We start from the raw sequence: 17,362 nt of genomic DNA on the forward strand, positions 1-17,362 counted from the left end.
CTATATCTTGCCGTTCCAGGAAGAATGCCTGCCTATCATTTACACACACACACACACACACACACACACACACACACACACACCTATAACAGAGCAGGCAGGTTCAAAGAATCCGAGCTGCCCAGCTCCTGGGAGCCATGTGACACGCCCCTCTCCACGAGCTCCAGCTGGTCCTCGTTTCTCAGCTGTGTTTATTGCTGGGTGTGCAAGCAAAACATGCACCCAGCAATGAACATGGTTGAGAAATGAGCTCCGGAGTGCTTGCACAGCCCTTCCAGGGCTCTGGCCATGCCCCCTTGCATGTGATGTTATGTGCAAGGGGTGTTGTGTGTGTGTGTGTGTGTGTGTGTGTGCTGTACACACACTTCCCAAAACCCAACAGGGCTGCCAGTACAGGAGCAAACAGGCCTGGTTCCCCTAGCTATAGCATTGTGTGCTATACACACACACACACACACACACACACACACCTGCTTCCGATTTTAATACAGAAATGATTGAAATACAGATGCCAAAAGTTCAGGGAACACTGAATTAGTAGATGCCATTGTAAACAGGAAAACAGAGTAAAGACTCTTATCCTCTTACATCTGGGCAAACCTTCCCCCACATTATAATTATGTTTTAAAATGCCTTTTTGGCATGGATGGGCAATTGTCGGGTGGGAGGCCACACCCAGTAGCCAAAGCAACCTTTGTCCTGTTCAGACATTATGTTGTGCGTGCACTCAGGTGTCTGTACACATGTAGGAGTTTTGGTGGGTGATCCGCTGCCCTCATTCTTCCCAGATCTTTTCCTCTAGAATACAAAATGGATTAAAATTTTCAAGATGCATTTCTTCAAGGAGGCTCAAGGCACATACATTAATACACAAACCAAATATTTGGGCTCAAGATTTCAAAGACTTGGCAGTTGGTACACTGGTCCCCAGTCCTTTCCCCACAGGGGCCCGCAAACTATCTATTGGCACACTTTGCTCCATATTCTTTCTATGAAAGGATAGAACATGGCTTCCTTTAAGCTCTTTTCCAGTCACAAACAGACCAAACTGCATCCAAAAATGGAACCCATATGTCACTTCGGCTAGGTGAAGTGAACTCAGCTGTGGGCACATTCATCTTGCCCCTGACCACTGCTAGGTGGGCTGTGAGCTCCTCCTCATAGGACGCTCAAACAACCGATGCTGGATTAGGGCAATAATCCCTGCCCTGACATAGCAGCAGGACAGGGAATGGTCTCTGGAAATGATTGTGCAGAGCCTGAGCAAAATGGTCACTTAATCAATGTGCTAGCACTCCTAGAATGAAGGCCACATCCTATGCACATAAGATCTAGTGAGGCTGTCATTGCATGGTGTTTGGCAAGAACCTGCCATAGCTTTGCACATTTTATGGCATTGCAATATCTTTTGGTGCAATTTTTACAGTCCATAGGAGCTGGAGCTGCTATGGACTGCTATAATTTGTTATATTTCCCATTTCTTCTTCATCACCATCATCATTTTTAAAAATATCTTGCATATTCACAGTACCAACTTGAGCTTATTCTTCTCTCCCTCGCCCCTGGCACTGCTTGCCCTTTGCTGCACCAGGAAAGTCCCACTCCCACCTCTATTGAGAATGGATTGCTTGGGGTCCTCATGTGCTCCACGTCCCTCCCCATCATATCCAAGATCAAAGTCACATCCCTTCCCCAGGCAGCGTGGCGGACTCCAGCAATCTCCATCCCCCCCCGCCCCCACTGGTTAATTTTTCATGAAGCATTATGATAATAAACAGCACTCGGCGGCTGCGTGCCTGCGTCCCATACAAATGAAGTGCTTAAAAAACCCACCAGGCACAGGGAAGGAGTTAATCATGGGAGTGCATATATTTCTGGCTGCCAAAAGGTCTCTGAAGAGGGCGCAACCCAGCCCCTACCTCCAGAATGAGAATACTTGGCAGCTACTTGGCATGCAGGGGTTGGCGTTGCTCTGCCGCGCTTCCCCCCTCTCCCCCTGACCTCCTGTTTGGAATGTGTAAAGGGGCTCTGCCTTTGGAATCTAGGTAAATTCACTCCGAGTGCCTCTCCTGATCTAATTTTCTAACTGTTGGAGGAAGGAGGAATTGAAAAGGCAAATAACGTCAAGAGGGGCTTGGCCAGCCTCTATCTAGACCTTCCCTATCCTGCTACGAGCCAGAAGTGTGAGGCTCTCACACGCTTTGGGGAGGGGGCCACAACTCAGGGCTAGAGGACATGCATGGCATGCAAAAGGTGAGCCAGGCTCTCCTCAGGTAGCAGGCCCAGGACGGCAACATTCCAGTTCGGAGTCTTTGGACAGCGGCTGCCAGTCAGAGGAGACAGTACTGGGCTGGATGGACCAATGTATCGTACCGTGTAGTAGAAGGCAGCTTCCTGTGTTCCTAGGAGCATACCATTTTTACCCAAATAGAAGGTGACTCTGAATTTAAGATAATGCCTTAAAAAAACAGAGGTTAGAAAAAGGACTCTGGATTCCAGATGACTCCCCCCCCCCCCCCCGCCCCGCCATATTTAACAGGAAAGAACTGTAGGGAAACCTTATCTTGGATTTGAGTAAATACAATAGTACTATGAACAGATTCTCATGTTCAGTGTTTCTAGCGACTATGGAGTAGTACTATGGTGACTAAGTCCTGGCTAGGGATAACACTGTCTGCCTCTGAAGCTGGCTGGTGGTGGAGAGAGAAGCTCTCTGCTTCTCATTTTGAAACAGCAGTAGACAACCTTGGCACTCCAGCAGCTGTTGAACTACAACTCCCATCACCCCCAGCCACAAACTGTGGCTGGCAATGTTCAGGGTTGCATGTCAACCATAGCTGGAGTGCCCAGGTTGCCTATCCCTGTCCTAAAGGAGCAATGTTTCTAGGCAGCTAGTCAGCTGGAGGGGTGGTGGAGCCTTCTTGAGGGGCAGGGGACAATGCTGTGATTCTTTTTGCCTTGGTCTTGAGTGGCTGTGAAAACACATCTATGACTCCTCTTTCACCCAGAGGGCCCCACTCCTTCATACTGGGAATGGCTATCCCACAATCCTTTGCAGGAAATGCAGGTAGTTAATCTGAATTCTAGAGCTGTCCACAAAGCCCTTTTAATGCTGGCTGCCATGGAGAAGCCAACTTTATCTGGCTTTATCTTTCTGTTATGCATTGTATTGTCTTCATTTGCTGTGCTAACCACTCTGGGAGGACTCGGTCCTGAAAAGCATGGAATCAATATTTTAAATAAATCTATTATATTAATTCTCCTGGGTGTGCCTGGGAATGTGCTTCCCAGAGCCCAGCTGATTGGCTGGACAGTAGATGCGCCTGATTGGCTGAGGCGCACCCAGGAGGATTGGTTGCCGCGGCGGCAGGCCTGAGCACGGAGGCCAGAGGTGGCGGCAGGCCTGGCCTGGACACGGAGGCAAGGTCCAGGAGGGGGGGAAAGAAAGCCGGGGGGGGAGAAATGGCAGTGGGGAGGAGAGGCGGCTGGGCCCGGAAGTGCAGACTGGGGCAGAAGGGTGGGGAGAGGTAACCGCTGGCCCTAAAGAGCGCAAAGATGCTCTGTGCGTGGTCGGCTAGTATGTATTTATTTATTGAAAAGACATCTACTCCGCCTTTCAAACCATACAAGGCTTCACAAGATGGTTAACAAAGGATCATAAAAACAAATGCAAAAACACAACTCAATGAAATAAATAAAAGCCCCAAACAGTAGCAAAACACTCCCATCAAAGGGAGAATAAAAATATCAGAAGCCCTATTCACCCATTATGTTGAATGCACATACAGCATAGTTCATAGGAACATAGCAAGCTGCCATACACCAAGTCAGACCATTGGTCCATCTAGCTCGGTATTGTCTACACAGACTGGCAGCAGCTTCTAGAAAGTTGCAGGCAGGAGTCTCTCTCAGCCCTATCTTGGAGATGCTGCCAGGGAGGGAACTTGGGACCTTCTGCACACAAGCAAGCAAGTGCTCTTCCTAGAGCAGCCCCATCCCCTAAGGGGAATATCTTGCAGTGCTCACACATGTAGTCTCCCATTCAAATGCAACCACGGTGGACCCTGCTTATCAAAGGGGACAATCCATGCCTGCTACCACAAGACCAGCTCTTCTTATCAGTACCATGCATTCAAGGTTGGTTCACCTTTAAAATGAATGCAGGTACAGTCATTCACACAAAAAACACGTACATGTGTACAGACACCTGAGTGCATGCACAACATAATGTCTGAATAGGACAAAGGTTGCTTTGGCTACTGGGTGTGGCCTCCCACCTGACAATTGCCCATCCATGCCAAAAAGGATCTTCCAGTAGCAGCAGTTTACTAAGGACAGACCATTTGGGAAAGGCAAATTTGGGGGGCAATGCCAACTGCACGTTTAGTAGTAAACAATACCTAAATGGTTAGTGGCTGACAAACAGCACAGAAGTACATTTACCCAGTAACATTGCATTAGCACAATCCGTGTAAGTTGTGTAAATGCAAAACTGATGCAAACTGTGTTACAGAAGAATAAGCCAACTGGAAATAATAGGCTTACTCTTGTACAACACAATCTGCACAAATTTTGCATTTGTGCAACTTAACACAAATTGCACAAATGCAATGTTACTGGACTGATGTACTCTTGTGCTGTATGTCAATCAGTGTGAGCAAATCCTCCCTTGTGTGTGTGCTCCAGCCCCTGATGTGTATGCATGAGAGTGAGCGAAAAATAGATGGCCTGAGCAGACGGAAGCTGGCTGCAGTTTATGAGCGAGCTGAAAGGGGGTTGAAAAAGGCTTTGCTTCCTATGGTGCACACAGACACACCTTTCTTTTGTCTTGTTGTCACGTCCGTTTTGAACCTTTTTTTTAAAAAAAGGCAAAGCCTTTTCTGGGGAGAGGAAGCGGGATGAATGTACACACCATAAGCGCCCCTTCTTTCAAACTGCTGTCAGCTCTCTGGGAAAAAACATTGTCTATCTGTAACCAGAGTGCTGAACACATCCTTCCAAACCGCTTTGTCATTTTATAACGACAAAGGACAGTGTCCATGTCCAATTGTGCCAGAAGGGAGCTAAGAAGGTCAGATCCACTCCAGACTAGATCATTGGCACAAGCTTGTAGAAATCAATGCATCCAGCTTAACAGACAATCCTCATTGACACCCAGTGGAAGCCTCCCTACTTCCCTGGAGAGCAAACAGGTAGTTCAAGTCAGCTATCTGGCATTATTTTATTATTACAGTTTTATCCTGCACTTCCTCCAAGGAGCTCAAGGTAGCACGCACTCTCCTCTCCCCATGTGATTTTCACGACAACGATGTGAGGCGGGTTGCACTGACAGATGGTGCCTGGCCCAGAGTCACCTGGTGAGCTTCTTGCCTGAGAGGGGCATTCAGCCCTTTCCCAAGCCAGGGCCGGCCCTAGGGTTTTTGATGCCCTGGGCAAAGATTGACTTTGGCACTGCACCTGCTGAGAAGTACAGAGCCCTGGCTTGAATCTGAGCCACACAGGCTGACCAGCTCCTATGGATGACCAGAAAATGAGACTGTTCACATGAGTAGCCCTGACTAGGACTGCTCATGTGAAGCACCGGGATTGTAGTCGATCCCGGTGCTGCCTCTCCGGGTAGCCCAGGGTTTTTACCCTGGTGTTTACCTGGGCAAAAGGGCATGAGCGTGCCCTTCCCCCCGGGTCCCCAATCGTGTGTCTGCTTGGGCTGCCTGCAGCCCAAGTAGACACAGAGCTGGGCGCCAAGAGCGCCCAGCTGAGGGAGAATCCTTCAGTGCACCATGCTGCTTGAGCGATGCATTGAAGGATTTCTGGAGGCCTGGCTGCATTTTCCTGGCATCCAGATGGCTCCCAGGAGAGCCACTCGTGTGGGCGCAAGCCGTGAGGCTAGAAAAGGACCAGAGATCATCAGGGGGAAGGTAGGTGCTATCCTGCCTTCCTCCCTTGCCCTCCCCGCATGATTTGAAGGCCGTGTGAATGACTTCAGTGATTAGCAAGCCCATGTTGGTTTGGGGATACAGTGGGAGAGAGTTCCCACTCTGTTATGGGGTAGGTGTCTACACTGCGCAAGAACTGGTGTTCCAGGCGACTGCCTAGGTCTGCCCGATGGACAGGCCAGACCTGCTCCAATTTCTATCCACCACATTACACTGGGCAACATCCAGACTAGGTTAGTCATGACTAAGTCGCATGGAAATTAATGGGACTTAAGATAATCATGACTAATTTGCCTCTTTGATTTCAGTGGTGCTTAATCATGGCTAACTAGTCTGGATTTTGCTGACCGGCTTAAAAAGAACTGCGAAGGGATGCTGACTTTGGAGGAAGGGGGGAATAAATGTAAAATGCCACATACACTTCAGAGTGTGCAACATGATTGCATACAATTTGCTTGGCTAGATCTGGGTTACTTCCAGAATCTCTGCTTCACCTATTTTCTCTACCATCACCTCCAAGAAGCCACTGCCTCCTCTTGGGGCAGATCTGTTTTCTCCTTCAGCATCTGTGTATAACTTGCTTCAGCCTGTCTCAGCTGCTTTCTGATGAACTGCTCGCTAGGGAAATGAACAAGGATTGATTTCTGAGGGATGCTGGTGCATACCCTGGAAACAGGGTGCCCATCACCCTGCCATGAAAACGTCTTCCCCTGCCCCCTACAGACACTTTTTTAAAAAGGAAAATCATATTGCTTTTGGCATGCCTGAGCAGAATCACTAAATGCCCAGAACTTAGGGTAGATTAATTTTCATCTCCCCATGCAAATCAGCCGTAATTAGGATGGATTTAGTTCACATGGCATGGGCTGGAATGACAGAAGCAAGGGAGGCAAGCTCTGTCTATCAGCCTTTCATTTTTTTTTTTAATCCTGAGATAATGATTTTGTGCAAACCAGGGATCCCACAGCCCAGGTTTCTGGCATGCGGAATTGGCTGTTTGAAACTGACAGTCAATGGCCTACAGAAGTGAAAAGCTGGGGCGGAGGCATCGTCTCCTGCCTTTCATTGCTTACCTGCAGTGTTTTAATTCAGCTCTTGGGATTTCCCCCATGGAGCTTCATATCCCCAGGTCTGTAATGTTCTTCTCCTCTGAACTTTTGCATAGATCTGCAGGTGACCCTCATCCTGGCTCAGGACTCTCCTCTTGAAACACTCACCTTTTCTCTTTCAGCTTTGCCAAAGCCCTGATTTTCCACAGCCTTGAGCCAATAACCTGCTATCCTGAACTTAATTTTGAAAAAAGAGGGGTACAGATTTAGGACACCCCTAATCTCTGGGAATCTTTGCCCTGATCCCAGATGTGTGGGGTTGCGGTTACTCTTGCGGCTCTCTCTACCATGATAACATAAAACTCTACTTTGATTATGATTATTATGATATTAGCAGTTTTATGATATCATAGTAGAGAGTTTTATAATATAAGTTTTATTATAAACTGATATTATAAAACTCTCTACTATGATATCATAAAACTGCTAATATCATAATGCCCTTAAACAAATCTATGGTGCGGCCATATGCGGAGTCCTTTGTACAGTTGTGATCATCATACCTCAAAAAGGACATTATAGAACTGGAGAAGGTGCAGAAGAGGGCAACCAAGATGATCAGGGGCCTAGAACATGAGAACAGCCCTGCTGGATCAGGCCCATCAAGTCCAGCATCCTGTTTCACACAGTGGCCCACCAGATGCCTCTGAAAAGCTCACAGGCAAAAGGTGAGGGCATACTCTCTCCCCTGCTGTTGCTTCCCTGCAACCGGTACTCAGAGGCATCTTGCTTCTGAAGCTGGAGGTGGCCTATAGCCGCCAGACTAGTAGCCATTGCGAGACCTGTCCTCCATGAATTTGTCTAAGCCCCTTTTAAAGCCATCCAAGCTAGTGGCCATTACCACATCCCATGGCAAAGAATTCCATAGATTAATTATGTGCGGTGTGAAAAAGTACTTCCTTTTGTTGATCCTTGAATTCCCAGCCTTCACTTTCATGGGATGGCCCCTGGTTCTAGTGTTGTGAGAGAGGGAGAAAAATTTATCTCTGTCCATTATCTCTGCTCCATGCATAATTTTATACACCTCTATCATGTCTCCCTGTAGTTGGCTCTTTTCCAAACTAAAAAGTCCCAGATGCTGTAGCCTTGCCTCATAAGGAAGGTGCTCCAGGCCCCCTGATCATCTTGCTTGCCCTCTTCTCCCCTTTTTCCAGTTCTACTATGTCCTTCTTAAGTTATGGTGACCAGAACTGCACACAGAACTCCTTATGTGGCAGCACTATAGATTTCTATAAGGGCATTATATTAGCATTTTTATTTTCAATCCCCTTCCTAATGATCCCTAGCATGGAATTGGCCTTTTTCACAGCTGCCACACACTGAGTTGAGACTTCCACCACGACCCCAAGCGCTCTCTCCTGGTCAGTCACCAACAGCTCAGATCCCATCAGCGTATATGTGAAGTTGGGGTTTTTTTTGCCCCAGTATGCATCACTTTACACTTGCTTACATTGAACCACATTTGCCATTTTGTCACCAACTCACCCAGTTTAGAGAGATCCTTTTGGAGCTCCTCACAATCTCTTTTGGATTTCACTGACCTAAATAGTTTAGTGTCATTCGCAAATCTGGCCACTTCACTGCTTACCCCAACCTCTAGATCATTTATGAACAAGTTAAAGAGCACTGATCCCAGTACAGATCCTTGGAGGACCCCACTTCTTACTTCCCTCCATTGTGAAAACTGTCCATTTATTCCTACCCTCTGTTTCCTGTCCTTCAACCAGTTATCAATCCACACATGAACCTGTCCCCTTATCCCATGACTGTTAAGTTTACTCAAAAGCCTTTGGTGGGGAACTTTGTCAAAAGTCCAAGCAATCTTCCCTCTAACAGGGATTCCCATATGTTGTTGAATACGATTCCCAGAACCCCCAGCTGCAATGGCTTTTGCTTGGGGATTCTGGGAGTTGTAGTCAACAACGTCTAGGAAACCCTGTTAGAGGGAATACTGAGTCTAAGTATACTTATGTCTACTGGATCACCTTTATCCACATGGCTGTTGACACTCTCAAAGAACTTCAAAAGGTTAGAGAGGCAGAACTTGTCCTTGCAGAAGCCATGCTGTTTTTCCTTCAGCAAGGCTGTTCTTCTATATTTTTAACAATTTTGTCCTTAAGTATGCTTTCCATCAATTTACCTAGCACAGAAGCTAAGATAACTGGCCTGTAATTTCCTGGATCCCCTCTGGATCCCTTTTTGAAAATCGGAGTTACAACAGCTACTTCCCAGTCCTCTGGTACAGAGCCTGATTGTAGGGACAAGTTACATATTTTTGCTAGGAGATCAGCAATTTCACATCTGAGTTCCTTCAGAATTCTTGGGTGGATGCCATCTGGCCCTGGTGATTTATTAATTTTTAGTTTTCCAAACAATTGAAAATATCCTCTCTTGTCATCTCAAATTTGCCCAGTTCTTCAGTCTTTAAGCCTGAAGATGCACCTTCCTTATGAGGTAAGCCTAACACCTGGGGCTTTTGAGTTTAGAAAAAAGATAACTGAGGTCTATAAAATTATGAATTGTGTGGAGAGAGAGGAATTTTTCTCCCTCTCGCGTAACACTAGAACCAGGAGTCATCCCATGAAACTGATTGCCAAGAAATTTAGGACCAACCAAAGGAAGTACTTTTTCACACAGCACATAGTTAATCTATGGAATTCTCTGCCACAAAATGTGGTGACAGCCACCAGCTTGGATGGCTTTAAGAAGTGCTTAGACAAATTCATGGAGGACAATTCTATCAAAGCCTACTAGTCTGAGGGCTATAGGCCACCTCCAGCCTAGGAAGGAAGATGCCTCTAAATACCAGTTGCAGGGGAGCAACAGCAGGAGAGAGGGCATGCACATACCTCTTGCCTGTGGGCTTCCTAGAGGCATCTGGCGGGCCATAGGATGCTGGACTTGATAGGCCTTGGGCCTGATCCAGCAGAGCTGTTCTTATGCTGTAGAACTGACTTTCTCAAACCCAAAAGCAAGCATTAACTTCACTGGGGCTGCCTGGATCTGAGCCACAAGGGGGCAGTTCCATGTCGGATAAAACCTGGGGGTTCATGTCCCATGGAAGGAAAATCAGCAGACAGCAAGGCCCTGTAAGTGTAGCATGTGCTGCAGGTGTGCTTTCATTGGGATATGCCCCTCAGCTGGCAGCTGATCTCTCTCTGCAGCTCCTCTGTTGCCCTACTGGCCCCGAATTAAGACCAAGGCCGGGGGGAAAGTGTTAAAAGCCCTTCCCCCACACCATGGTCCAGAACCATGTCAGCACGCCCCCCCCCCCAAGTTGCTGCTATTGGAAGAAAAATCAAGCATGCCAAGGCCAATCAATTTATGAGCGTCACATATAGTTTGGCACTCAGACTGAGCAAGTCATCGCTGGGAGAAATTGCTGGACAAGCTCCTTGCACTTTGCTTTGCCCCTCCCCATGTTACTTGCTCTGGAGCCTGGCTGGCCACCAGCCTGTCTTCTACCACATCATCTGCCTTTGGCCCTTGGGCCCCATCTTTGTCTGTGCTGAATCCAAACTCTCAGCTGGCCCCGGGGCCCACAGCTTGTCTCTAAATGTGGCTGAGGCCTGGCATCTCTTCACTTCAGAGGATGAATCCTCTTCTCACACCTTCACACCAGTCTGGGCTCCCTTTGCCTGGGCTGTGGGGCTCAGCTGCGCATTAGACAAAAAACTCAGTCCAGCCTACCTCCCTGCTTACAAGATATACCCAAGTATTTACCTTTAAGGTGTTCCTCTGTAAATTGTCCCTTTAAAAGTTTCCTGTTCATCCCTTATTTCTGTAGGGAGGAACGACCCTTGGGTGTTCTAGTGACAACAATATCATGATGGAGTGTCGAGCAGCTAAAGGTACAAACCGTGCTATTTGATTTTAATTAACATCGGATCCCTGGACGCCATTAACAAAACCAAGAAATAAGCAAACAGCTGAAAGCCCCGCCCGTTCCCCAGCGGCACTCGCAATCCTGGCAGAGTCTGTTTTAAGATTCCAAGGCGTCTTATCAACCCATCTCCAAATATTTAGCTAATTAACACTGCCTTGTACTTGTGCTCCTGTTTACGTATCTTGTTGTGGAAGCAGAAAGCAGATTGCAACAGGAGGTAGGAGAACCCCCAACAGGCAGAGTGAGCCCTTTCCAAGCGAAGAGATCTACTAAAGCCTTTTTCAAGGCGCAGCTCACCACTTTCAAAAATGGGGCCTCTACTGGGGGAGCAATCAACCAGTGGCAAGGATGTTCACTCCTTCTGCAGTGTTATGTGCAGCTTGATCCCTCCCACCTCTGGGTCCCAAACATTGCCAGACCAGGTGCCCCTGGTACAGAATCTTGCTTGGTGATTCTCCACCACTGGGGAAACAAGGTCCAGACGCAGGCTGCCCAACCTGACTTACCAAATACATTAGTTCCCTGCAGCAGCCCCTTTCAGGAAGGCAATCCACAGCATAGTATGTGCAACCTCATCCAATCCTTCCCCTTTCTTGTCAAGTAGATCGTGTTCCATGTATCCGTGGGAATCCCTTCCCTAGAGGTGGCTACAACAGCTGCTTTAACGGAGGTAATTCACAATACTCAATGGAGCCCCAAAGAAACTCCCCACTTTTCTTGGTAAATACTCCCATGACAAAAGGCAATTTCCCATCTAGGAGGAGCACTACCCTTTTGGAGAAAACTTTGCACTCCCCCCAAATGACACATTTTGCTCTGAAAAGCAATCTAGCTCAGGCCTAATCTTAAGGTTCAAAATTATGAAGAAATGGATGTCTTTAGACATGCCCTTAGAAATGTGGGCATCCCCTGATCACTCTCACTGCCCTCGCCCCAAGTCTTTGTCCAGAATCGGACAAATTTATCTAGAGATTTGCTCGATGTCCACTTTGGGAACTGCAAAAATAGTTCCCAAAAACAAAGATAGCAAAGCAGCCGCATGAAGGGAGCCAATCAGGGCAAAACAGCATCACAGATTATTGCATATTCTATCTTAATGGGAGGAAGATAGGGGGTGAAATCAAGGCTCTCCTGCTGTGGGGAATCAGGCTGGGTAACTCTCTCTCATGGGGAAGGGGAGGGAGGCCTAGGCCCAAGCCTACTTGCCTTGCACAATAATTCTCCACTCCAACCCCCACCCTGACTCTGATTACTGATGGACTGAAAGAGCAGATGTTTCCTCACTTCTGCAGAGGTGTCAATGCAATGTCTGAGCAAGTAAGAGACAAAGTAGGCAGGGTGGCAGCCTCAACACTCACAGATACGCCTCAGCCCGAGAGACCTGAACTCCACTGCAAAAAATCACTCCCCTGTTTCCATCCAGATGATCCCCATTCTTTGCTGTCCAAGTTCTGCTGATTCTTTTCACAACCTTCCTCTTGCAGAATAAACTAACCCAGTTCTTTTCATAAGCCTCACCCCCCACCCAAACATAGGCACAGACAGATGATGAACAGTGCTCCCCAATCCCAGGGGTGTAGCTATAATTGAGCTGATGGGTTCAAAGAACCTGGGCCTTCCAGCTCCTGAGGGCACCGCAGCTCCACCCCTCCCCTATTTTCTTCATTATCTCTCTCACTCTGAGGGGCCGCCAGGGAGAGTGGCGAACATGGGCCCCCTCTCCCCTAGCTACGCCCCTGCCCCATCCCCAACCTAGCTCTCTCCAGCCTGCCACATAAATCTTCTACAGGACAAAGGGTGTGCTGCCCAGTTACTAGCAGTTTCTTCATTTTTACTGGAGCTGGAAACAGGACTCTTGCCCCCCACCCAGTTAGGAGAAGATAACCACTCAGGTCTGAGTTACAGGACAAGTTTAAGATAAGAACCCATGAATCATAGCTGGGGGGAAATGCCTCTCCACCAGTCACAGAGGATAACTTCATCAAAGATGACTTTTTTGCATGTTTGTGTAGTAAATTGTGCATATTCCAACTGTAATTCATCGCCTGCACTAAATGCACCCATCCACATTGGCAAAACATATTCAGGCTCGCTTCTTACGAATGAACTTAAGGTGGGATTCATCATGCACAACTTCCAGGTATGAAATGTTGTCAGTAATCCCTCAGGAGTGTTGTCCTGAACTTCTTGGAGAAAGGATGACAGCAGGGATGTAGCTATAATTGAGCAGATGGGTTCAAAGAACCCAGGCCCCCAGCTCCACCCTTCCCTATTTTCTTCATTATTTCCCTCACTCCGAGGGGCCGCCGGAGAGATGAGTGAACACAGGTCCCTTCTCCCCTAGCTATGCCCCTGGATGACAGATGTGGAAGGAAGGAAGGAAGTAAGGAAGGAAAGAAGGAAGGAAGGAAATACATACATACAGTGAGGGAAATAAGTATTTGATCCCCTGCTGATTTTGTCCGTTTGCCCTCTGACACAGAAATGACCAGGCTATAATTGGAATGGTAGGTTTATTGTAGCTGTGAGAGACAGAATAACAACAAACAAACCCTCAAAAGCCCAGTGCCCAAAAGTCAGCGATGGATTAGCATTGTAGTGAGGGAAATAAGTATTCGATCCCCTATCAACCAGCAAGCTTTCAGGCTCCCAGGTGTCTTTTCACTATATGCAGGTAACGAGCTGAGATGAGGAACACCCTCTGTAAGGGAGTGCTCCTAATCCCAGCTTGTTACAGTACCTGTATAAAAGACACCTGTCCATAGAAGCAAGCAATCACTCAGCTTCCAAACTCACCACCATGCCCAAGACCAAAGAATTGTCGAAGGATGTCAGGGACAAAGTTGTAGACCTGCACAAGGCTGGACTGGGCTACAAGCCTATCGCCAAGCAGCTTGGTGAGAAGGTGACTACAGTTGGCACGATAACTTGCAAATGGAAGAAACACAAAATAACTGTCAATCTCCCTCGATCTGGGGCTCCATGCAAGATCTCACCTCGTGGAGTTGCAATGATCATGAGAACGGTGACAAAGCAGCCCAGAACTACACGGGGGGAACTTGTCAATGATCTCAGGGCAGCTGGAACCATAGTCACCAAGAAAACAATTGGTAACACACTACGCCGTGAAGGACTGAAATCTTTCAGTGCCCGCAAGGTCCCCCTGCTCAAGGCAGCACATGTACAGGCCCGTCTGCAGTTTGCCAATGCACATCTGAATGATCCAGAGGAGAACTGGGCGAAAGTGCTGTGGTCAGATGAGACCAAAATCGAGCTCTTTGGCATCAACTCAACTCGCCGTGTGTGGAGGAGGAGGAATGCTGCCTATGAGCCCAAGAACACCATCCCCACCGTCAAACATGGAGGTGGACACATTATGCTTTGGGGGTGTTTTTCTGCTAAGGGGACAGGACACCTTCACCGCATCGAAGGGATGATGGACAGGACCATGTACTGTCAGATCTTGGGTGAGAACCTCCTTCTCTCAGCCAGGGCATTGAGAATGGGTCGTGAATGGGTATTCCAGCATGACAATGACCCAAAACACACAGCCAAGGCAACAAAGGAGTGGCTCAAGAAGAAGCACATGAAGGTCCTGGAATGGCCCAGCCAGTCTCCAGACGTTAATCCCATAGAAAATCTGTGGAGGGAGCTGAAGGTTCGGGTTGCCAAACATCAGCCTCGAAACCTTTCTGACTTGGAGAGGATCTGCAAAGAGGAGTGGGACAACATCCCTCCTGGGTTGTGTGCAAACCTGGTGGCCAACTACAAGAAACGTCTGACCTCTGTGATTGCCAACAAGGGTTTTGCCACCAAGTACTAAGACATCTTTTGTGAAGGGATCGAATACTTATTTCCCTCACTACAATGCAAATTCATCGCTGACTTTTGGGCACTGGGCTTTTGAGGGTCTGTTTGTTGTTATTCTCTCTCTCACAGCTACAATAAACCTACCATTCCAATTATAGCCTGGTCATTTCTGTGTCAGAGGGCAAATGGACAAAATCAGCAGGGGATCAAATACTTATTTCCCTCACTGTACATACATACATACATACATACATAATGATGTTGGGCACAATGACACCTACGGACAAGCCCTGTCCCATCTTCCATTCAGTTGATCCTTTCTAACACCAGAAATTTGAGCTGTCAATAAATTCTAGGGATGGACAGAATCAAGTGATTCTGCTCCAAAAACTGTTGGTGGTGAAAGCCAGAGTAGTGTGGTGGTTAGAGTGTTGGATTAGGACTAGGGGGACCCAAGTTCAAACTCTTGTTCAGCCATGAAACATCTCTGGGTCACTCTGGGCCACTCACGTATCTTTCAGCTTCACCTACCTTAGCAGGCTCCATGGAGTGGAATATAACTATAAAAATAAATAAAATAATGTTTCCATTCCACTTGCCTACACTGCACACTAGATTCCCAAATCCTCTGTGAGTAAACACAAATTCTCAAAGAATCTCTGCAGCTTTCAGTAGTTTTCATCAACATCTTGCCACATTAGGGAGTGTGCAAGGTGTTGGTGATGGTGATGGTGGTGGCGGCTGCAGTAGTAGTAGTAGGGGGCCTGTAATTTATCATCATCAGCATCACCATCATCATTACCATCATCATCATCATCATCATCATCATCATCATCATCATCATTTCTTGTTTGCACAAACAGGTGTTATTGACTGGTTTGTTTTATCCAGACATCGAGTTCTTCTCTAGGACCTGGGATACCAGAATTTTGTTATCAATATTGTTGTTGTAGGTATCGCCACAAAATGTAGGCTGTTCCCAGAAAAGTTGTTTTTTGTAGTTGGCTGATCGTGACTTTTGTGGCCCCTATGGTGTTGAGGTGCTCTTCAAGATGTTTTGGGATTGCACCTAGGGCGCCAATTACCACTGGGATTATTTGGGTCTTCTTCTGCCACAGCCTTTCAATTTCTATTTGTAGATCTTTGTATTATTATTATTATTATTATTATTATTATTATTATTATTATTATTATTACCCAGAACCCACCACCAGGCATTGAATGCTGATTTCATTCTGAAAATGCTTCTGTCCCAGCTGGCACCTGGGGTTGCAGCCCAGATTCAGCTGCCAGCTGAGGTGGCATTCAGCAGCATCCCTAGCTAGTCCCCCTAGGGCACGTGCTCATCTGCCTAAGGCTAGAGTTCAGGGATCTATCAAATTGTGCTCCCCTTGCAAAAGGAGGATTGTTTGAGCGGGGAAAAGATTGCTCTAAATTAACAAACAATCTGAAGTGTGCACATGGGCCCTTTCCTGATGCGGCTTCCTCACTGTTCATATTAGGTGTATAAATTCTATTGTGGGGATGATTCCCAGGGCACTGTGCTTGGCAGCCAGATGGGAATTGTAGCGGGGGGGGGGGGAGAGAGAAAGGGAGGAAATAGAGAGGTTAATATTTATCCCTGCCATCTGTGCTATGCGAAAATGCTTTAGTCAATTTCCCACATGTGCTCCGGGCCCAGTAAGCACACACACGGCGGGGCGGGGCGGGGGGGGGGGGAGAGGCGGGAGCGGCTCTTGGACTTTTTTGGCGTCATGTTTATTTTCATCGCCTTTTCCTTCACCGACCTCCCCCTCCTCTCTCTTTCTGAGCCCGTTCAAAAAAACAAAAGGTTCTTTTGACGTAATTGGACCCGACACCACGGTTTTTGCAATAATAGAGGGAGATTATTGAGGCAACGAATATGCTGCTCTTAATGCATTGAAAACGGTGAGGAAAAATAACAACCCAAATAAAGCACACACGGTCACCTCAGATTCTTATTTTCACACCGTTCCCCTCTGGACAAAAAACAATTACATTTGTATTGCGGGGTGTGGGGAGAGGGGAAGAAAGAAAGCATCAGCCAACCCCCACTAGACTGGGCGGGTGAAATGCAATCGCAGGCTGCAGGAGCTTCCGATTATTCTATGATCTGGATAAGATAAAAAGGGATTCAGCATCCAACTTCCCAGCTGCTGAAGGTTGATCCTTCTGGTTTTCATTTTATTCAAGCTCCCTTTCAAATGAGACCAAAGATTGGCCTGAAGACAAATCTGGTGCTGGCATCTCAGTTGCCAGAAGACTTGTTATTTAAGGGCTGGGAGGTTGCCTTATATTTCAGAGCCACACAGACTAAATATCCCAAAGATTCCTCAAAAAGGCCTGCTACACACACACACACACACACACACACACACACACACACACACACACACTCTGAAAAAATCTCATAGGTAGGACAAAACCCCAAAGGTTACAAGGACCCAGAGAAACCACTGTACTCCAAAGAGCAGTTTGTGGGGGGAGACCTCTGACAATGGAACCAGTGTGGCCAAATGGACAGAACTGCACTGGGAGCTGGGAGATCTACTTTCAACTCCCAGCTCCACCACAGACCGCTTGCACGGCTGGGGACAAGA

The 17,362-nt window shown here is 47.4% G+C and overlaps 1 long non-coding RNA gene across 1 annotated transcript in view; it reads right to left on the bottom strand.

Moving 5' to 3' along the window:
• Positions 1-467: 467 nt before the first annotated feature.
• LOC128346298 (uncharacterized) overlaps positions 468-17,362 on the bottom strand; it is a 72,414-nt gene continuing 55,519 nt past the window's right edge. The window contains exon 4 of the long non-coding RNA XR_008316884.1: positions 468-798. This is a non-coding gene — a long non-coding RNA (uncharacterized LOC128346298). The remainder of the gene's footprint in view (positions 799-17,362) is intronic.

The sequence above is a fragment of the Hemicordylus capensis genome, chromosome 2 (genome assembly GCF_027244095.1).
Source record: "Hemicordylus capensis ecotype Gifberg chromosome 2, rHemCap1.1.pri, whole genome shotgun sequence".
Classification (NCBI taxonomy): Eukaryota; Metazoa; Chordata; class Lepidosauria; order Squamata; family Cordylidae; genus Hemicordylus; species Hemicordylus capensis.